Here is a 24532-nt window from a genome sequence, read left to right as displayed (position 1 = left end):
TAGTGTCATGCATGAGTAGTTAGTTTTTTTTATGGTGCAAATTCATTGATAGTTAGTTCCATTTAATTCTTGATTAGCCGATTCCTTTTGTTTTAGTTAATTACTTTCTTTAGTAATTTGTTAATAGTAGTTTAATCAATTAGTTCAACTAGGTAATTTCTTGTTTTTTTTAGTTTGTCTTAGTTTCTTAAGATCTTGAGTTCTTGAATTAGTTAAGCTTAGTTTGTTACATTTGCTTTCTTGAATTATAGTTTGTTAAGTTTGTTTAGCTATTTTGTCTTTTAGTGTTAGTTGTTTTCAATTAGTTATTAGTTAGTTCATAAAGTAGTTTAGTTCATGTTGATTGGTTCATGTATTTTTTTTGTGATTTTTCTTCATTTTCACCTTTGATTTTCTCGTAGATTTCTATTCGTACTGCTTCGTTTTGTTTTCGTGTTTTACAGAGAAGGGTTGAAACGTGCGGTAGAGCCCTTTTTGTGCCCTCAAAGTACCCTCTAAGGTCTCCTCAAGCCCTCAGAGAGCCCTTTAGCAAACCATACAAAAGTGTTCAACCTAAATACCTAAAGGGTACAAAGAGGCAAGGATAAAAGGAAGCAAATCAATTAAGAAGGGACAAGAAGACTTGAAGCACTAAAGCCTTTTCTTTTCTTTTTAGATTAGGGTTTGATTTCTAATATTTATTCATTTAATTGGGTATGTAATAAGCCATTTATTTATTTTTTTTAAGCTCTCTGCGTAGCTCCGTACTCCCTTAGTTAATTATTGAATTAATTTCTTTTATTTTGGAAATAAAGAGTAGTTTAGATTATGTTATTGGATACAAAGTATTTCATGTTCCCTGAGATCGACCCGGACTCCACTACTCGTGCGAGCTGGTTTTTATATTTTTGGTGTCTGGCTTTCACTTGATTTTAATTAAAAATATTGTTTTAAAAAGTGTTTTCAAAAAAACTCACACCATAAGACATTTATTCAAAACAAGTTTTTAGCATCTCTAAGTTATGCTAAGTCAGATAATATTAGTTAAAATATAATACTTACAGCGAGATGTCGAAAACAAGACAGATTCTCATCCAAGAACTCTTCGAGATCCCAGTCTCTAATACCATGTCTGTCATGCCCCGAAATCCCTCACCCGAGATTTTTATGTAAAATTTATTTTTTTTTAACTATAAAACAGTGAAAAACAAAGTTATGATATTTGGGTCAGATGACTTTGGCGGGTGACAGGTAAAGGAAACACTTTTCAGAGATCAGATCACATTCAAAATTTTCATAACAAAATTTGCACATTTATATATCACAATTTCAAAAAGGATTTACAATCTTTTTAGAATGTGTAGGATTAAAAATTAAAACATAAGTATCATAAACTGGCCCTTAGATCTGGAAGTTGTTGGCTCTGAATGCTGCTCTTGCCTCACATCATCTTCTGTTCATCGCTCACCTAAAATTTTTATAATAATAAGGTCAGACTTGTGACAACCTGGTAGGTATCTTATCAATTCTAGGTAAAAAGCAGAATATTTAATATTTATAATACAACATTCATAAATCTAGAGAGTTTGGTTTGTATCACAACAGATGTGTTGCAGTGTGAATTTGATGATGTTATGTTTCGATATTTAACCTATACTATGGGCACTCATGGGGGTAACTTCGAGTCACAGTTGAGATCGTAGGGGTGTTTATTATGCTATGTGTTTTAATATCCCGCATGACTAACTGGCTCTGTAACTCCGCATGAGGGCGATTCAATAACTAGGAGAGAAGTCTACCCTAGGCCATAAACAAGGATGCACCCTAACCTTCTACATAAGTCATTGCCACTCGAAATTCTCTCTCTCCCTCTCTCTCTCTCTCTCTCTATATATATATATAGATAGATAGATAGATAGATAGATAGATAGATAGATAGATATAGATATATGCAGTAGATTCTGTCCCATATCTTTGATGGCCAATAATGTCGAGTCATTGCCACTCGAGGCGCCTATTAACAACAGTATCTATCAGAGTTTGTACTACCTACCATCTTCAAGTTAGGTCTAGACCTGAATGGGAAACATAGAGTTCTCTTTCTTAGTAAGTATTTTATTACTGTAACTGCCTCTTGTCGGCATTCCAAGATGTTGATGACCTACATACCCCTTATGGGTAGTCAATGTTTTATGACACAGTTATATGTTTTCTCTTATTCATTACTGCTTTAACCTTTTTGGTACTAAGGAGCATATCTCTTGTGAAGGAAAATCTCTTTGCTCTTATGGGCACTTCGCCTAAGAAGGCAGATCTCTTTAAGTGTTTGTGTAAGTGTTGCTCTGGTGCTTTTGGCCTTTTCGAGTACTTCACATATACAGGTGGATCTTGACTATCATATTTATCACACACTAACAAGAGTTTATGTTGTACCTTAAAGGTTCCTTGAACCTTGGCTCTATTTTTGGAACTGTATGTATGCTTATTAATAATGACCATTATATATGGCTCGTAGGGTTTCACGAAGCCTAACTCATTATTATTGAATTATCTATGTAGTTTATGATATTGCATAAGATAACACATGCGATCAAAGATTCTTTGTGAATTATGTGAGCATGGATAGTTATAGAGAGTGAAAATCAAGGATAACTATTTTTAGCAAGGGATATTTGCTTAAATATTCGTTTCCTTGAGTATATATTAAACTCCTTGAAAAGATTCTTTTCCATAGTTTCTTTCCTTAAGTATTTATTTTCCTTGGAAATCATTTCTGTGTATGCTATTTGTAAACACCCTAAATTTTTCAAGTCCATTCCGGACATCTCTTTTCTAAAATGCCAAACCTCTGCAGGGCAGTATCAAGTCTCACACCTAAATCCACTCTAGTTTAGAAACTAGTTTACCTCGTTCAGCCAATAAAATTACCATTTTACCCCTAGGTTACCCTTAGACTTTTTGTCAGTTAGGTTTAACCAAACTCATCTCAAGTTCAAAGAAGCTAAAATATTTGTCATTTTTAGCTCTTCTGAGCTTGCGAGGAGTGAATCCTGACTATTTCTGACCATTTTAGCTAATTTGGCTCGTTTTAAGCGAAATAAGTTCATTTTAGTTTGAATCTTAACCAAACTGTCCCCGAGTCAGTCAAATCTATTAGATATCATCCCAGTGAGTCTGGTCTAAGTTCACCAGAAGTTCGAATAGCTCAATTACAGCTCAAAGTCACTCAGATCTTTGTTTCAGCTTATTTGAGCTAGTTTGAGCTCGATACAGTCCAGATCAAGCTGACTCTAGATGGTTGAGCTAGTGATTTAGCTCCAAAATTAGTTTATTTGAGTATAACTGGCTTCTGATTCAGTTTATTCCAATCAAATTAAGCTTAAATTAGTTCAGACCAGTTCAGTATCGTGTTTCTACCCCCTGCAGGGCGAAAACAAAAAAATACAAAATTCTTCAGGACATTGTTTCTGACATTTTTCTAAACTGAGACAAGTCATAATTCAGACTTAGATCAATTCATTCATCTAATATCTTATCTATATCTGAGATTCAATCCATTTCAAATCGAATATTCGATCCAATGCTGGATCTGGTGTCTAATTTCTCCCCGAACCTGGATTTTTCATCTGATTTATTCAGAAATCCATATCCAAAGTCCAATTTCATTCTTTGAATCTGAAATATCTAATCAGATAACCAGGATCTAATTAAGCAATTTTGGATCCATTTCAGTCTGGATCCACCTTCTGATCCGTTCAGAAGTTCAATTCAATCAAATTTCTGAACCCAAATTCATTTAACATCTGAGATGAAATTTCACTCCTTGATTTCTGATTCAGATCCAAGATTCAATTCCAATCTCGGAATTGGATTCAAGATCCAAAATCAAAATCCTTATTTATTATGAATTTGGGGCTTTTCCATTTTTAATTCTTCAAAAATCCATATTCAAGGTTCCATTTCTATTTTTGAATCGATTTCCTTCAAATCGAGATTCAGATCCATTTTTTTTCAAAACTTTGAATCCAGATCCCTTTCAAAAACTCAATTTTTATCCTAATTTCAAAATCAATCATTGGATTTCACATCAAAATCCACCATTTTGCAAAAAAACTTTTGAAAAGTACCTTGGATCCAATACAAAACTCAGTTAGGATTTCGAAATGTCAAAATGGATCCAGATCCAATTTCAAAATCCATTTTTTATTCAAAATCAATTTGGGGATTTCAAATTTAAAATCAAAATCCAATTTTTTTCCCCAATTTGAAAATAATCTTTGAAATTTTAGAAGCCAAAATCAGTGTTTTGTAAAAATTCTCAAATTTTCAATCTGGATCCGGTTTTTGCCCAAATTCGGATTTCATAAATCAATATTGGATTTTTTTAAAATTCAATTATTTCTAGAATTCCCATTTTCATTTTCATATTTCATTCCCCTTTTTTCTTAATTTTCAAAATCAAAAATCAAAAAAATGTTTTTGCAAAGAGGGGCGCACTTGGTATTTTCAAAATGAAAAATAAAAATCATTTTTACAAAACCTTTAAAAACCCATTTGCTTTTAAAAACCCATATGAGAATCACCCACAAGATGATGCCATGTGTCAAATTTTAAAAAAAATGGCCATTTTTCCCATCTTTAAAACCCAAAAATGACTCACATGGGCACCCTCTTGCGAGAGGGTGCCATGTGTCAACCTTTTTGATAAAAGGGCATTCTTGCCCATTTAACAAAAGAAGAAAGACCAGATGGGGTTGGCGCCAACCCCATGTGAGCCCCCTTTGCCACATGGGCATCCATGTGCGAGAAAGGGTGCCATGTGTCAAAAATTTTCTTAAATGACAAATTCATCCATTTGAAAAAAAAGGAAATGCTTACATGGGCTTGACACCTCCTTTTTGAGATTTTTTAGTCCCATATCTATCATTTTGGCTTAAGTTATCCCCAATCCCAACTATAAATAGACCCCTTGGGGGGTCTCTCTTTTTCATAACTTGAAGGTTTGAGAAATTGAGAGAATCAAAAGGAATTCTCTCTTTCTCTTCTTCTTCCTCTCTCTCCCCTTCCTTACTCCTTAGAGTTGGCGCCATTATTGGAGCATCCTCCTCTTCATCTTTCTTCTTGGGTGTAAGGCAATCCTCTTTTTCTTCATTAGTTTAATTTGATTTACTCTTCTTTTCATTTTGCAAAAGCCATTAGAATTATGAGATTTGATCTTCAATAGATCAAATTTCATATTCAAGAGGCTAAATCAATTTCAATTTATGTCATAATGCTTTTGATTTCATTTTAGATGTTTTTATTTATGTTTTTATATCATTTTCATTATCATCTATAATCTAGAATGGTAGATCTCAAGTTTGATCATTGGATCAAACCATTTATGAGATTCTATTCCTTTCAATTATATTGAGATGATATTTTCAATTCTGGTTTATTTTTGTTGTCATCATTTTGCATATAATTAGGCCTTATTTTAATCTTAGTTTTTTACCACATTTTTTTTAGTATATTTTATGGATCCACACCAAAAATTAGATCAATATGAGTTTGTTTTATCCCTCAAAAAAATTAGGATTCGGACCCCACTGTTTTGAGTCATCCAAATTTTTCCTGAAATTAGACCAAATTGTTGGAGTGATTTCTCCCTAAGAAGAGATGATTTTTCAAATCTGTAAAAAACGAAATCTTCAGAATTGAATCTAGTTTCTTCATATAAATTTTAATCAATTTATATGGTGTTTTTATATCTGGTTTTAGTCGAAAACCATGACCCTATTACTATGTATCATTTTAATGATTTAGACTTTTGTCCATTGTGTCAGAGACATATCTCCCAAATGGGAGATTATTTTTGCAATCTGTAAAACGTATCTTCTTTATATGCATATCTAGTTTCTTAATGCATATTTTCAGCTATTTCTATAGAGTATTTCTATTTCGTTTGCATTTTAAGTTGAGACATTGTCTGTTTTCAATTTTGGCATTTCTCAGACTTAAAATCAACTTGTTGCATTCATATTTCCCAAATGGAATATCATTTTTTAGATCTGTAAAAAGGGGGTTTTTTTCTTAAAATGTCTAGTTTATGTATGCTAATTTTCAAAAAAATTTATTAAGTTTTCATTTATCATTTGGATCAAAAAAAAAATCTATTCATTTTTCTTTCACAGGCTTTTATAGATTTTTGACCAACTTGATCAGATGGGATCTCCCCAATGAGAGATCATTTTCTAGATCTGTAAATTGAAAATGTTTTATGGTTTAACTAAGCAACTTATCTTATAAGTTTGGGAGAAATTGAATCAGTGTAGCTCCTGAAACATGAAAATTACAAAAACTTGTCTGTCAAAGCTCAATTTCCTAATTTCAAAATGTATTTCTTAATGTTTTAATCATATCTCAAGTTTTAAAAATGATTTTTGAGATCTGTAAATAAGAGATGCTTCCTTAAAGAGTTAAGAATCCACAAAATCAATTTTAAGCTCAATTTGAGTTGTTTTAGGCTTTTATTCATTCGAAATACTCTAACAGGGTCAATTTACATATCTCAATTTTGAAAGATCTTGTTTTACTTAGATAAAAAAACCCAAATTCAGGTTTTCCTCCAAACATTTTCTATATTTTTTTATTGTAGGATACTTTTAAGGTCATTAGGAACCTTAAAATTAAATTTCATCAATTTCTAATATGTTTATGGATTTTTCTTTCATTTTTTAGGGCATAAAACGACTAAATTATGATTTTTTCTCAAATTTTTCAATAATTAAAGAAAGTTCATAAATGCCTACATTTATTTCTAACATGCTTGCTCATTTTGAAGGATTTTTCTTTTCTTTATTTTTGATTAATATAAATTCATTTAAGTATTGTAATAATACGTTAATGAGAATTTTATTTTATGCTTAGTTTAGAATGAATGAGCATTTAGATTAAATTCTATAATTGATGTATTTTATTTATTTTATTTTCTTTTTTAAGAAATTCACTATAGAAAACATGAATGACACATGCACCATTTAATAAAGAATAAATAAAACTAAGTAGAGTTTATATTTACGGTCATAGTTGGAATATAAATAATACTTAGAATTATTATTCTCTATTAAAATACAAAAATTGACTTACACTCTTAAGCCTTTTTCAAAAATCATCATATTTTAAGAAAAATGCACTTTCTTCCTTTATTAAAATCTAAAAATAAATATTAAATTGAAGTATATTCGTGGTCATAGTCATAAATATATGAAAATTTAATTTAATTTTAATTCTATAAGGGCACAAAAAATTATTTTATTCTTTATTAGAATTTAAATAAAAATTAAATTAAAATATGTTTGTGACCATAGTCATGAATATATTAAAATTTAATCTTGTTTTAATTCTATTGAAAAATTGAATTTGCTTTTAAATTCCAACAAATTTTTTTAATGCATTCATCATTTAAGATATAATTGCATCATTTCCTTTTAAATTATTTCAAGTTATTTTCACATTTTCAAATGATTTTTGAAATAATTTTCAAAAATAATTTTCATTTCTAAATTCAAAGTCATTTTCGATTTCCATTCATAAATTCAAATTTATTTTTCAATTTCATTTCCAATTCCATTTAACTTTAAATCCTATTTCAAATACCTATTTTCAATTTCTAATTTTCGATTCTTATTTTTCTAAACTTCCCATTTTCGAATTTCTAAATTTAATTTTGAATTTTATTTTCAATTCCAAGTTTTAATTTCAATTTCCAAATATAAAATATTGATTTTACTTTTCATTTTCGAATTTCAAAATTTTTACCTTAAATTTCATTTCAATTTCAAATATTGAATTCAGTTTTTTATTTCTTTTAAATTCCAAGTTTTGAATTCTATTTTCATTTCAAATTCAATTTCAAATTTTCCATTCTAAAACTTCAATTCTTAATCTTGAATTTCATTTCAAATCTCAATTTTTATTCCAAATCAAAATTCAAATTTCCTTTTTGAACTGCTAATCCTAAAATTTCAAATATAATTTCAAGTTTGATTTCTGAATTCAATTCTCAATTCAAAAATCAAACTTGGAATTTCAATTTTCTAGTTTAAATTCAATTCAGATCTCAAATTTCAAAACTTAACTTGGAATTTATTTTCAAAATCACTTGAAAAATTCTGATTTCTGAAAAAAATTCAAAAGCATACACATTCTCAAACTCAAAATCATAGCACAATCCTGATTCATTGTGCATTTAGGACTTAGATTAATTTCTTAGACAAAATTAGGCAAAGCAAAGGCATAAATTTGATCCTTGGTTCGATTAGTAAAGGCGCCAGGAACGGTTGAACCTTGTATCGACGAGCGAATCCCGTCGCCCCATTTTCCCGCATATTTTTAAAAACAGAGGCGAGTAAATTTTCAAAAAGCTTTTTCAAAAGATCAAGTGGACCTTGCAAGAGTTTTTCTTAGAAAAAGTAAAAAATTTTGCAAGGATCATAGGTTTGGCGATCGTGATGGGACTCATCTTCATCTAGTCAAATTAATGCCTTTTGCCTTGTTTAAATTTTTTTAAGTCATTATTCATAAATGTCAGCTTCATTTTCATGCAAACTTAGTAGCCTAGACTCTGACCCAGCTGACATGATGCATATAGGCTTAAGTATGGTTTGGTAGGATCACATTGAGGAGATTTTATTCATGCTCACTTAGACTTGGGTCTGAAATACAACTCTCCTCAATCTAGGGATTGAATGCAAACAATGTATGCAAGTCTATGCTTCTTTGTGATTTTCAAAATTCCATCTCTTTAGGACTTTGCATTAGAGACATCTGATTTCTTGCATATTGATCATATTCTTAAAGACATCCCCTACCTATATTGTCTCGGTCTTCATGTTGTTGGGCTTTCTTCAAAAATGATAGTTCAGAAAAAAGCCTCACAACTGGGCCACTTATTTAGGCTAATAACCCCCTACCACATACTAAGGGTCCTAGTCCAAAGTATATCGGCAGGTGCTCAAGGATGTTGGAAAACCATTACCTTAGAACCAGAGATAATTTTTATGTCATGTACTTTGAGTTTCAACTTAAGTATATCGACATATCTTTATTGGACTCAGATGATCTAAGTCTTAGAGTTAGGATCAAGATCCTACAACAATTTCAAACTTGTGCATTTAGAGCCAGCTTTTAGGGAGTGTTGTTTACGCATCCTTGTTTGTACAGCTTTGATTCTACGATGCTTACGTATTTCTTATATTTCCTTACCTTTTTCGGGATAATTTTTCTCAAACCCTGGGTATTTCTTTCAAAATTTCTCTTTTACTTTCAAAGCCTAGGTGTATATTTCCTTCTTTCTTCAGATCAATCTTTTTGAAAAAACCTGGAAATCCTTTTCTAAATTATTCTCTATTTTTCAAAATTCTAGGTGACTTCCTTTCTTTTCTTCCTTTCTTCTAGATCTCGAATTTCCAACCTTATTTTGATCTTGCCTTCTATTTTCTCAGAAATCATATATTTTTCTCTTTCCTTTTTCTCCTAGATTTTGATCCCTATATTTCAATCTTGTTATTTGTTTTTAAATCTCTTCACCTTATTTTCTTCATATTTTCTAGTAAATCCTCTGATCATTTCAGCAGAAAATTGTCAGCCCAAATCTCATGTTTTCCTTACTCATTCTTTCATCATGGTTGGCGACCCCGCCTAGGTAACCTGGCGTATTTTAGTTGTTTACTTCCTTCATGGGAGCGATAACGCAATTGTCACAACTTTCATGACGACCCAATCCCTGGTAATGGGATATTCTCTTAAATTGTCAACCTGATTCCAATTCTCGCTTATTTGTCATTTTCTTTACCAAACTTACATTTTCAAAACCTTCTATCAGTTTAAACCACCCCGTTTGTTCTATAGAGAGCTTTGGCATTGTCACAAGATCAGACTAGAAGATTGCATCGTCTCTGCGTGTCAGTTAGAGCAGCAGTAGCGAGCAAAAGATGGATTATTCGATATCTACCAAAGGACGTGATCAAACAAGCATGGATGACATTGATCCCTCCATATATCGGTTGTTCAAAAGAATGATGATCAAGATACAATCAAAGCAAGTCGGGGCAAGTTCAGGAAAGAGGCCCTTCAAGGAGAAATCCAAGGGCAAGCCTGTGAAGAATCATGTCAGAATTACCAAGAAAAAGGCTCAGTATGAAGATACTTCAGAAGAGACAGATTCTGCAGATGAAATCTTTGATGAAGAACAATAAGCGTTCCTACCAGCTCGCCAAGTATTCAAAAAGCAGATCCTAGAGCCTGAATATGTCAATAAACCCAAGGATCAGCTAGATGTCAATCATATCCAACTACAACTAAGAGAGATAAGTCTCTTAGTCAAAGATCTGCAAGCCTGAAACAAGGGAAAGAAGGTATACACAAGCAAGGATTTATACGATGGTTTCGCGGAATGCATAAAACTCAAGGTGCCTGTTAGGGAAAAGACACTTGTCGCCCCCTCCAAGAACATTACTAGCAACAACAGCAGCATGGGAGGCAGAAGCAGCAGTAAAGGCAAAAAGGGAGACACCTTCAAACAGGATTGCAAGTCATTTCACTCAAGCTCTCACCAGAAATCTCTGCAAAAAGAAAAGATAAAGCGCGATGAATGGGGTTATGACCGCAAGTTCACTCCTCTAGATCAGCCCCTCGAAAAGGTCCTTAAATACATGTTGAGCAGAGGAATGGTTAAACTTCTGAGAATTGTTGATCCTCAAGTCACCCTAGGGAAATGGAAAGATCAGTTTTGCAAATTCCAGCGAGCTATGGGGCATGATACTAAATGATGCTTCGTCCTCAAAAATATTGTTCAAGACTACATCAACAAGAGTTTCCTTGTCAAAGACAAAGAAGAGGACCAGTCGTCCGTCCAGACCAAGCCTTCCCAATCCAACTCCCAACCAAAAGCAAGTACTCGATAGAAACCAAAGCATGATGGTTGGGGTTACGATCGCAAATTCACTCCCCTAGACTAGCCTCTCGAGAAGGTTCTTGAATATATGCTGGTAAAGGGTATGGTTAAACTCTCAAAGGTTGTTGATCCTTCTGTCGTCAAGGGCAAGTGGAAGGATCGATTTTGCAATTTTCACCGAGCAATGGGGCGCGATATCGAACATTGTTTCATCTTTAAGAATATTGTGCAGGATTGCATCGACAAAAAGCTTCTTGCAAAAGATGAGGAGGAGACTCATACAGTTATCTTGTCGACGCCTTCCCTAGCCACTCAAGAGGATGATGATGCTAATGCTAATGCTCCCTCATTCCTTTCATTTTGCTTTTGTCAATTTGAAGGAACAATGTAGTCCCAGTTTCCTTTTGATATTCTCCTTAGTTTGTCATTTCAATTCCTGATCACTTGTTAATATTTCATCAATGAAATATCAATTTTCCTCGTATCTTTGATATCCAATATTTCTTTCCTTTGCTACTGGGGCATCTTTTATTATGAAACTCTCCTTTCACTTCAAATATCCCATATATAGATAGGATCAAAATCTTTCATCATCATTTTTTATTGATTTTCATCAATTTCTTATTTTTTCTCCTTCAGGATAAGGGACAATCCTGACAGCATTGGTGAGAGCGATAGGATTACCTATAGGGGTTTGTCCAAAATCGTAAAATTTTGAATTTTTTTGTAAAATCCCCATCATGATCACCGAGAGATTTTTAAAGCAACGGTCTTTTTCAAAAAACTTGGGTTGAATCTTTTTGCATCAAAACCAGTTCTTGTTAGTCTCCTTTCAAAATTCAACCTTCAAGTGAAATCTTTTCATCAAAAATTATTTTTACCGATCTTTTTCAAAGATTAATCCTAGGGTTGAATCTCTTACCAAAAACTGGTCTCGAACAGATCATTTCGAATCAACCCTCATGTTGATCTTCCTTTTCTAAAAATTGGTTTTGAACCGGTCATTTTGAATCAACCCTCGCGTTGATCCTTTTTTTTTCAAAACTGGTTTCAAACTAGTCATTTTGAATCAACCCTCATGTTGATCTTTTTTTTTTCCAAAACTGGTTGTGAATTGGTTATTTTGAATCAACCCACGTGTTGATCTTCTTCTTCCAAAACTGGTTTTAAACTGGTCATTTTGAATCAACCCTCATGTTGATCATCTTTTTCCAAAACTGGTTGCGAACCGGACATTTCGAATCAACCCTCATGTTGGTCTTCTTTTTCTAAAACTGGTTGTGAACCGGTCATTTCAAATCAACCCTCATGTTGCTCATTTTTCAAAATCAGCCCTCGCATTGATCATTTTCCAGAATCAACCCTCGTGTTGATCATTTCTCAAAATCAACCCTCGTGTTGATCATTCTTCAAAATCAACCCTCATGTTGATCATTTTTCAGAATCAACCCTTGTGTTGATCATTTTTCAAAATCAACCCTCGTGTTGATCGTTTTCCATAATCAACCCTCATGTTGATTATTTTTCAAAATCAACCATCGTGTTGATCATTTTTCAGAATCAACTCTCGTGTTGATCATTTTTCAGAATCAACTCTCGTGTTGATCATTTTTCAAAATCAGCCCTCGTGTTGATAATTTTTCAGAATCAGCCCTCATGTTGATCATTTTTCAAAATCAACCCTTGTGGCGATCATTTTTCAAAATCACCCTCGTGTTGATCATTTTTTCAATCAACTCTCATGTTAATCATCCTCTCAAAATTAGTTCCTAGGTTGATCCTTTCTGTCAAAAGAATTATATTTTACTAGTCTCTTTCAAAATCAACCTTTGAGTTGATCGTCTTCTCAAAAATAAAGTTTTACTGGTTCTTCAAACTGAACATTCTCATCTTATTTCAAAGATCTCATATGCAGGTAGGATCAAACAAAATCTTTTTGTCAAAAATTCTTCATCAATTTCTAACAATTTTCATCAATCTCTTTTTTTTCTTATTCAGGATAAGGGATAATCTTGAGACCATTCATAGAAGTAACACAGTTCTTTATAATGATTCATTCAAATTGTGCATCTTCCTGAGCCTGGGATTTTCACAAAATTATCATCACAATCATCAAAAATCCTCAAAGCACCAGTATTTCGCCAAATTCAGCTTTCAAGTCAAAACTCAGTCCTCGAACTGGTTATTTTCAAAAAATTTAATCATGGATCGACTCATTCCCAACACTAGGCATTTTCAAATCTTCGATCTTAAATCAAACCATTCTTCTAAATGCATGTATGTGTTCTAGCGATCTCCAAAAAATCGATTTTTAGATTAAATGTTATCCAACTTCTAAGTTGGCCTAATTCTTTTAAAAATGAGTTTCGACTCAGACAATTGTTTCAAAAATGAGTTCTGACTCAAACATTATTTCAAAAACGGATTTTGACTCAGACATTGTTTCAAAAAAATGAGTTTCGACTTGAATATTGTTTCAAACATGAGTTCTGACTCAGACATTGTTTCAAAAATGAGTTCTGACTCGAACATTGTTTCAAAAACGAGTTTTGACTTGGACATTGTTTCAAAAATGAGTTCTGACTCGGATAACTATTTCAAAAACGAGTTCCGACTCGGACATTATTTTGGAAACGGGTTTCGACTCAGACATTGTTTCAAAAATGAGTTTTGACTCAGACATTATTTCAAAAACGGGTTCCGACTCAGACATTGTTTCAAAAATGAGTTTCGACTCAGACATTGTTTCGAAAAATAAGTTCCGACTCGAATATTATTTCAAAAAATGAGTTCTGACTCGGACATTGTTTCAAGAACAAGTTTCGACTCAGACATTGTTTTGAAAATGAGTTTCGACTCAGACTTTCTTTCAAAAATCCAAAACTTCCAAAAGTTACACTTTTCCTTCAAAATCCATCTTTCTGGTTGAACGAATATTTCAACATCCAATCCTTAAAATCGATTTCATCCTTAAAATCATGAACCTTAGGTTGAATCCCTATGGACCCGATAGTTTGTAGGTTGAACCCCTATGGAACTGATAGTTTCTTAGGTTGAACCTCTATGGAACCGATAGTTCGTAGGTTGAACCCCTGTTGAACCGATGTAGTTCTTAGGTTGAATCCCTATGGAACCAATTTATTTGCAACCAAACCTACAAGTTACAGTCCTTGTTAATACCAATTTTCATAACCAAACCCTCGGGTAAAAATTTTTCAATTTCAATCATTTTTCAACCCTCGGGTTATAATTTCTCAATTTTAATCATTTTCCAACCTTCTTGTTGCAATTTCGTCAAATGACGATCATTTTTTTTACCTTCGGGTTGTAATTCTGCCAATGATGGATTTTCAACTTTCAAGTTGAACCCATTTTTCAAGTTGTCCCAATATCTCAAGCAGTCATTTTGCTTGTGAAGGACTCTTTCTTACAAGGAGAGTTCGAGAGAGCTCGTTCCTCTCAAGCAACCCATTTCTTTCTTTTGTTCGCAAGAACCCTATTTCCATAGAGAGTTTGAAGGGACTCGTTTCTTCGCGAACTGTTTGCAAAACAACAATTTCTTATTTTACACAAAGAAACTTTTTCTTACAGGGAGAGCTTCGACGAAAGCTCATCTTCTTTTGTGCCCCCCTCCCCCCCAATTTTCATTTTGGCCTCCCCGTCATAGAGGATCTTTTTTCAGGAAGAGTGTGATGGACTTGTTCCTCTATGATACACTTTCTAACTCATTTCTGACTGCCTTTCTATAAGAGAAGCCTAAAGATTAGGAAGTTTTGATGAAAACTTAATTTCTTTTCGAAAGTTCGATTTTGCAAACACCTCCTCTTTAGGGAAAAGAGGAGTATTTCTTGCTACCCATTCAGGATAAAGGATAATCCTGAACTATGCCACGAAAGCAATAGAATCACCTGCAATTCAAATCATGAATTTTCTTAGATCAAGAATTTTCATAAAATTCTCATCTCAATAATCAGGGGTTGATAATCTCCAGATTTAGTTTATAATCATTATTGAATTCTCGCAAATTCGATGTCAGATCGAATAATTTTTCTAAAAATCCAATTTTTTATTGGTCGGGGTTATCAAAATCCAGACTTCATTGGTCGGGATTACCAAAATCCTATTTTCACTGGTCAGGATTACCAAAATCTAGTTTTTCATTGGTCGAGATTATCAAAATCCAATTTTCACTAGCCAGGATTACCAAAATCCAATTTTTCACTAACCAAGATTACCAAAATCCAGTTTTTCACTGATCGAAGTTATCAAAATCCAGTTTTCACTAATCGAAATTACCAAAATCCAGTTTTTACTAGTCAGGATGATCAAAATCTAGTTTTCACTGACCGAGATTATCAAAATCCAGTTTTTCACTGGTCGGAATTATCAAAATTTAGTTTTCACTAGTCAGGATTACCAAAATCCAGTTTTCATTGGTCGGAATTACCAAAATCCAGTTTTCACTAAGCGAGATTACCAAAATCCTGTTTTCACTGGTCAAGATTACCAAAATCTTGTTTTCACTGGTCGAGATTACCAAAATCCAATTTTCACTGGTCGAGATTATCAAAAATCCATTTTTTCACTGGTCGGGATTATCAAAATCCAGTTTTTCACTGGTCGGGATTATCAAAATCCAGTTTTCACTAGTCGAATTATCAAAATCCAATTTTTGCTGATCAGGATTATCAAAATCTAGTTTTTGTTGGTCGGGATTATCAAAATGAAGTTTTCACTGGTCGGGATTATCAAAATCCAGTTTTCGCTAGTCGAGATTATCAAAATTCAGTTTTCACTGGTCGGGATTATCAAAATCTAGTTTTTCACTGGTCGGGATTATCAAAATCCAGTTTTTACTGGTCAGGATTACCGAAATCCAGATTTCACTGATCGGGATTATCAAAATCCAGTTTTCACTGGTCGAGATTTTCAAAATCTAATTTTCATATTGGTCCTTCCAAAATTTCAGCCAAAGGTTCCATCAAATCTGATATTGAGTAATTCTTTCGCAAAGGATTTCCGAACATCTGGCCAATTTGCTAAAATGATTTGTTGATACCAAAATTTTACTGCACAAGAAAATCACCTTAATTTACCTCTAGTATTCTTCCCAAAAAGGTGAAGCTTTCTGAGAAAAGAGCAAAATTCAAATTCTTCTCCCTATTGGTCAACCAAAAGGAGGAAAGAAAAATCCTTGGTCTGATTAGCGAAGGAATATTCAAGGATGTTGAAAAGTTAAAAGCAAATTGATATTGATCATAGCTATGGCGCATTTTTAAAGGTGATTCTTTTAGCAACAAAGCAGTAGAAATATCCTGAGCAACAAAGAATCCACTCAATTTCCTGAATATTGCAAGTATAATTGATTATCTGCAAAAGGGATCTCTCAATTATCGTCAAACTGAAGACCGATATGGGAGTTAGACCCTTGGGGACAAAGAAGAATCAGATCGTCTACAAGTTGAAGGAGTATGTGACATATTCTTCTAGGGAGAGTTCAAATCATCACCAAGTTGAAGGTTGATGCGATGAACCTTCCGACAAGCCTTAAAAGATATTTTGATTCATACTATCAGAAGATTTCAAAGAGATGATTCAAATTCCTGGGGACAAGGAAGACCCTGATCATCTCCAAGTTGAAGGAGTATGTGATGTGTTCTTCTAAGGAAAATTAGAACATCTTCAAGTTGAAGGCTGATGCAATAAACTCTCCCTCAAACCACAACAAAATTCAATTCTATGTCTTAAAAAGTGCAAAAAGTATATGTGGATAAACCCCCAGATATCAAACTGCCAAAATTGTCAAGAATCATCTTTTCTTATGTGAAATTCTTTCATCGATATCTTTTCATTACTTGCTTTTATAAAATTAAGAATATTTCTTCTCTTTTCGTATCAAAGAAATGGATAGCTTCCTTGAAGAAACTCAATATTAAAATTTGAATTTGACTCTTGAATTCATGGAGTTAACCTCATTGTAGGAAATACTCTAGGTGGAAGAGGGAATATCTTTTGCACATACGTGCACATTTTCAAGCATTTGAATCAACTACAATTTTATCTTATTGGCAATATTTTCTGGCTATCCTGATATAAAATAAATACTCTATGTCCATTTTGATACAACTTGGCATTATTTAGTTCTTTGAAAGAGTTTCCTTATTCATTTTTTCAATTTGCTCCTGTAATATCATCTTTTCATTTTCCAATCAGGTTAAGGGTCAAACCTGAGCCTCGTTTCACGAGGTATTTTCATTCTCATTCAGATAAGAGTTAAACCTGAACCTCATTCGGATGAGGTATTTTTCATTCCCATTCAGGTAAGGGTTAAACTTGAGTCTCATTTCATGAAGTATTTTCATTCTCAATCAGGTAAGGGTTAAACCTGAACCTCATTCTGACGAGGTATTTTTTGTTTCTGTTTAGGTAAGGGTCAAACCTGAGCCTCAGTTCGTGAGGTATTTTCTTTTCGTCCCCATTTAGGTAAGGGTTAAAACCTAAACCTCATTCCACGAGGTATCTTTCGTCTCATCCAGGTCATAGGCTAAACCTGAATCTTTTCAAAAAGCTTATCTTGACTCAGCCATGAGACCCCACTCTCGTAATTTTGGGTCCTTTATCCAAAAGTCCCATCATAATTTTCTCATTCCTTTTCCTCAAGGATTTTTTGTTCTTCTCAAAAGTCATTCAGGATAAGGTATTAAGCCTGAACCTCACTTCGTGAGGATCATTTCACAATCAATCCTTTCACACCTAGTCAGATTTTCCTAACTGAGGCATTTTCTTTTGAATTTGGTGTATTTTTCTTTTCCTCTAAGCTCGGCTTTCAACCGACTTAGCAGCAAAGAGGGGCATCTGTAAACACTCCAAATTTTTTAAGTCCATTCCGGACATCTCTTTTCTTAGATGATAAACCTCTGCAGGGAAGTATCGAGTCTCATCCCTAGATCAACTCTAGTTTAAAGACCAATTTACCCCATTCAGCTAATAAAATCATCAATTTACCCCTAGGTCACCCTTAGACTTTTTCGTCAGTTAGGTTTAACCAAACTCATCTCAAGTTTAGAGAAGCTAGAATATCTATCATTTCTAGCTCTCTTGAGCTCGCGAGGAGTGAGTCCTTACCATTTCTAACCATTTCAGATAATTTAGCTCGTTTCAGGAGAAATAAGCTCATTTTAGTTCGAATCTTAACCAAATTGTCCCCAAGTCAGTCAAATCCATTAGATCTCATCTCAGTGAGTCTGATCTAAGTCCACTAGGAGTTTGAACAACTCAGTTTCAAATCAAAGTCACTCAGACCTTTGTTTCAGCTTATTTAAGCTTGTTTGAGCTCGATACAGTCCAGATCAAGCTGACTCCAGCTGGTTGAGCTAGTGATTTAGCTCCGAAATTAGTTCATCTGATTATAACTGTAATATTCAAAAAAATTTAAGTTCTTTTTCTATAGCATTATGAAATTCTTGAATTTCGTACCAATATACAATCATGATTTCTTTAAAAAGTGAATGTTTGAATATATTTGTAAGGCTTAGGGGGTTTAATATGTTAAAAAGTAATAAATATAAACCCTAAATAGTTTGGATATTAGAGAAAATTTTAAGTGATGATAATTGAAATTGTTTCTCTTAAAAAGAAAATTTTGATTTTTCTTTAAGTAAATTTATTTAAATAATGTGAATTAACAAAAGTAGATTTTAAAAATATACATATTATTATGCTTAATAAGTTAGAATTAGTTTATACTTAATGCCTTTACACTTTCACATGGTTGGTGGTTATATAGAACAAAAATTATTTTAATTGGAATTTAATAATTATTTAATTATAATTTAATAGAATAGGTTTTTCATAAATTAACCACATTTTTATATTTCAGTATGGCTCCATAGGTGGGCCGTCTCATCCTATATGGCATCATACTTCAAGTTTTAATTTGAAAATAAAGGTATGGTGAATTTCAAGCTTATTTAAAACTTGACTAGTCAAATAGGGAGATTAAGGGCTCTCATGGGCCTACATGTATTGATCAAGGGATGGAATTAACTCCAACCCATTACCTAACTCAAGAGGGGTTATAAAACCCTCCCATGTCTCACGCCCTCCTCATTTCGGCTGGAAAAAAAATTTGGAGTCTCTCTCTCCCCCAAAAACTCGCTCCTCTCTTTCCCTTCTCTTTTTTCCTTTTCTTTAAGGTTTCTTTAGCTTCTTGAGAGCAAAAATCCAGACCTCAAGGGGTGTATTGAGGTTATCCAAGGACCTCACCTTGCTGGAAGAAGGATCTGATCAGTCGAATCGTGCAAGAAGACCCATTAAATCATCAAAAAACGTTTTCTTCAACAAAAGGTAGGGTTTTTATGCTTTTCTTGCAAGAACGGAGTTCTTGGCATGGATTTTGATGTTTTTTCATGAGTATAGATCATGATCAAACCCTCCTAACTGTGGGTTTGACTCAGATCTAATGATCTATGGCAAAAACACATTTCCCTCTAAAGAAAACCCCATTTGAAATCGGGTTTTTCATAAAAATCGGTTTCTCGGAAAATAGATTTGTAAAAATAGCTAATATTCGATTTATGCCATGATTTTTATGAAAATGTTGGTTTGGGTTGATAGAATATGATTTTTTCCATCTACTATGAATATTGTAGATTTTTATGAATTTTATTTCATGCATTTTGCCTATTTCTTTTGAATTTTCTTGGGATTCGGGTGACTCGGTTTTAATCCCCCGAATACAAATCTCGAAATTTCTAGGTTTTCAACTTGACCTTTGTTTAGTAAAACGGTTGTTTCTCTCTCGTCCGGATGAGTTATGATGAACGGATTATTGCGTTGGAAAGCTAACGCAATTTCGCATCTACTGTAAAAATTTGGGCTCTATTCATAGACCGAGCACATTCATGTGACAGTCGAAACAAAAACTGATAGGTTTGTAGTAAAACCTTCATAACTCCCTCATACAGAGGAATTTTTACAAACGGTTTGCGGCTATGGATAGCTAACAAAAATTCCTATATATTGTAAAAATTTTAGCTTTGTTCATGGACCCAAACCTTTTCTGTGAGCTCTATACCAGTCGGGCAGAGTTAAGAAATCGATAAATTTAGGGCAAATTTATAGACCAAGGTTCAACAGATGCATAGTTTATATATTTTTTTGTGATTTCTTCATTGAATTAGTATGAAATATGTGAATAATTATGCAGGTTTGATCTTATGCAAATTTTATATGATTATGACAGGGATTGTTAATAAAAGTCTACACAGTTAAGGTCAAGGGTCTAAGGATCTAATGAATGCAAGTTTATGTTTTGATTCTGAAAATATGTGGGCTACATGCGTGCTTACTTATCATGATGATATGATTGCTTTATTGATGAGAATGTTCATATACATGTTTCTTATTATAATTGCTTTGCACATGCGCCATATGGTGTATAAAAAAATGAGTAAGATATTCTTACCTCGCATGTGCTCAAGTTTCTGTTACAAGTGTATTAAGCAAATCATTTCAATGCTTTATAAAAATGCATCCATGATCATAAAGTAGTTCCAGTTAATTTTGCATGAAAAGTAAGACTGTAATCAAGTAATCATGTGACATTAAACACAAGATACTTGATGAGAGAGTAGCAAATGATACAAAACTTCGTGGGGCAAGTCTGTTACGGGCACGGAAGGTTGCTCCTCCCCTCCCATAATTTTAGGGGGAAAACCTCTGCATTAGACTGCAGCGTAGATGTTATAGTACTCATGAGGAAAAACTGATGCATCGGGTTGAAAGGTATTGAGAATTTTTCTTGTATTAACGTCCCTCACCCTGTCTTAGTGAATGGACCTGGCCAGGCTAAAGTCACCCCTGTATGTAAAACATGTCATGTGTCATGGTCCTGATCTGAGAATGTCTGCCTGCGTCATATCAGTAGGGCTAAGAAGTGATAACTTAAATGGTGTATGGATTAATTTGGCATCACATTCATCATCTAATTAAGAAAATATAATTAAAGATAAGAAAATATGCATGCATTGAAGGGCTTCTGCATATGGTAAGTCATGCATATTATTTGTTCATGCATTTTGTATTTTGAATGTATGGATTAATGTTTTCCTGTTAAATGTGAAAATTCTAAACATGCATGATTAGTTGTATGATTGTTTAAGTTAAATTAAATGTTAAACCATGAAATCTCTATTGAAATCTTTGTCTTATAATTCTGTCTTACAAGTTTAGCATATTTCACTCTACTGAGACATGTTTTGTCTGACCCTATATGGTTTAATATTTTTCAGGTGAAGAGTAGGTACTTACGTGCGAAGGTGGAAGGTTGCGATGGGGACTGAGCCTACCTTTCCTCTGCTTCATGGATTCTGAACTCTGATTTTATTTTAATTCAATTTAAGGACAAATGTGATTAATTTTGGATACTGTGGAACTTTAATTTTATTTCATGCATGGTTAATTAGTTGTTAAATTTTAAATTCCACAATTACATGTTTGCAAGTGTTCATATGTAGTAGCATGCCAAGTTTTGTACCCAATGTATCTTTCTGCTGTTAACTGCTAAAAGATTTAAATGTATTTCAAAAAAAAAAATCCACCATTTTTTGGGTTACAAAAATTGGGGTGTTACAATAACTGGCTTTTGATTCAATTTATTCCAATCCAACTCAACTTAGTTCAGACCAGTTCGGTACTGTGCTTCTACCCCTGCAAGGCAAAAATAAAAAAATACAAAATTCTTCAGGACACTGTTTCTAACAGTTTTTTGAACTGAAACAAGTCCTAATTCAGACTCAGATCAATTCCTTCATCTAATATCTTATCAATATTCGAGATTCAATCCATTTTAAATTGAATATTGGATCCAATGTTGGATCTGGTGTCTAATTTCTTCCTGGACCTGGATTTTTCATCTGATCATTTAGAAATCCATATCCAGAGTCCAATTTCAGTCTTTGAACCTAAAATATCTCATTAGATATCCAGAATCCAATTAAGCAATTTTGGATCTATTTTAGTCTGGATCCACCTTTTGATTCGTTCAGAAATTCAATTCAATTAAATTTCTGAACTCAGATTCATTTAATATCTGAGATGCAATTTCACTTCTTAATTTCTAATTCAGATCCAAGATTCAATTCCATTCTTAGAATTGGATCCAAGATTCAATTCCATTCTTAGAATTGGATCCAAGATCCAAAATCAAAATACCATTTTTATTATGAATTTGGGGCTTTTTCCATTTTTAATTCTTCAAAAATCCATATTCAGGCTTCGATTTCCATTTTTTGAATCAATTTCCTTCAAATCGAGATTCAGATCCATTCTTTTTCAAAACTTCGGATCCAGATTCCTTTCAAAAACTCAATTTTTATCCTAATTTCAAAATCAATCTTTGGATTTTACATCAAAATCCACCATTTTGCAAAAATTCTTTTGAAAAATACCGTAGATCCAGTTCAAAATTCAATTTGGATTTTGAAATGTCAAAATGGATCCAGATCCAATTTTAAAATCCAATTTTTATTCAAAATCAATTTGGGGATTTCAAATTTAAAATCAAAATCCAATTTTTATCCCCAATTTCAAAATAATCTTTGAAATTTCAGAAGCCAAAATCAATGTTTTGTAAAAATTCTCAAAATTTTAATCTGGATCCAGTTTTTGCCCAAATTCGAATTTCATAAATCAAGATTGGATTTTTTTGAAATCCAATTATTTTTAAAATTTCTCTTTTCATTTTCATATTCCATTCCCCTTTTTTCTTAATTTTCAAAATCAAAAAACAAAAAAATGTTGTTTTCAAAGAGGGGTGTCACTTGGTATTTTCAAAATAAAAAATAAAAAACAATTTTACAAAACCTTTAAAAACCCATTTGCTTTTAAAAAACCACATGAGAATCACCCACAAGATGTTTCCATGTGTCAAATTTTCAAAAAAATGGCCATTTGGCCATCTTTAAAACCCAAAAATGACTCATATGGGCACCCTCTTGCGAGAGGGTGCCATGTATCAACCTTTTTCACAAAAGGGAATTCTTGCCCATTTAACAAAAGAAGAAAGACCACATGGGGTTGGCGCCCACCCCATGTGAGCACCCTTTGCCACATGGGCACCCATGTGCAAAAAAGGGTGCCATGTGTCAAAATTTTTCTAAAATGACAAATTCATCCATTTGAAAAAAAATGAAATGCCCACATGGGCTTGGCACCTTCTTTTTGAGATTTTTTTAGTCCCATATCTATCATTTTGGGTTAAGCTATCCCCAATCCCAACTATAAATAGACCTCTTGGGGGTCTCTCTTTTTCATAATTTGAAGATTTGAGAAATTGAGAGAATCAAAAGGAATTCTCTCTTTCTCTTCTTCTTCCTCTCTCTCTCCACTTCCTTCCTCCTTGGAGTTGGCACCATTATTGGAGGATCCTCCTCTTCATCTTCCTTCTTTGGTGTAAGGTAATCCTCTTCTTCTTCATTAGTTTAATTTGATTTACACTTCTTTTCATTTTGCAAAATCCATTAGAATTATGAGATTTGATCTTCAATAGATCAAATTTCATATTCAAGAGGCTAAATCAATTTCAATTTATGTCCCAATGCTTTTGATTTCATTTTAAATGCTTTCATTTATGTTTTTATGTCATTTTAATTATCATCTATGATCTAGAATGGTAGATCTCAAGTTTGATCATTGGATCAAACCATTTATGAGATTTTATTCCATTCAATTATGTTGAGATGATATTTTCAATTCTGATCCGTGTTGCTCTGATCATTTCGTATATAATTAGGCTTTGTTTTGATCTTATTTTTTTATCACATTTTCATTATTATGTTTTATGAATCCACATTAAAAATCAAATCAATCTGAGTTGGTTTGTTCCCTCAAAAAAATCAAGATTCGGACTCCACTGTTTTGAGTCGTCCGAATTTTCTCTAAAATTAGACCAACTTGTTGGAGTGATTTATCCCTAACCAGCGATGATATTTCAAATCTGTAAAAAGGAGAATCTCCATCATTGAATCTAGTTTCTTTATGTAAATTTTAATCAATTTTTATGGTTTTTGGATATGTGTTTTTGGTCAAAAACCATGACCCTATTACTCTGTGTCATTTTAATGGTTCAGAATTTTATTCATTTTGTAAGAGCCATATATCTCTAATGGAAGATCATTTTTTAGATCTGTAAAAAAGATCTTATTTATATGCATATATAGTTTCTTTATGTAAATTGTCAGTTATTTATATAGAGTATTTCTATTTCTTTTTTATTTTATGTCAAGATATTGTCTATTTTTAATTTCAGGTATTTTTCAGACTTAAAATCAACTTGTTGCATTCATATCTCCCTAATGAAAGATCATTTTTTAGATATGTAAAAAAGAGTTTTTTCTTAGAATGTCTAGTTTATGCATGCCATTTTTAAAAAAAAAATCAAATTTTCTTCTATCATTTGGATCAAAAATCAGAAATCTATTGATTTTTCTTTCACAGGCTTTTACAGATTTTTGACCAACTTTATAAGATGGGATCATCCCAATGAAAGATCATTTTATAAATCTGTAAATTGGAAATGTTTTATGGTTGAACTAAGCAACTTCTCCCACAAGTTTG

The sequence above is a fragment of the Nuphar pumila genome, chromosome 5 (genome assembly GCF_984573655.1).
Source record: "Nuphar pumila chromosome 5, dmNupPumi1.hap1.1, whole genome shotgun sequence".
Taxonomy (NCBI): domain Eukaryota; kingdom Viridiplantae; phylum Streptophyta; class Magnoliopsida; order Nymphaeales; family Nymphaeaceae; genus Nuphar; species Nuphar pumila.
This window is presented reverse-complemented; position numbering follows the sequence as displayed.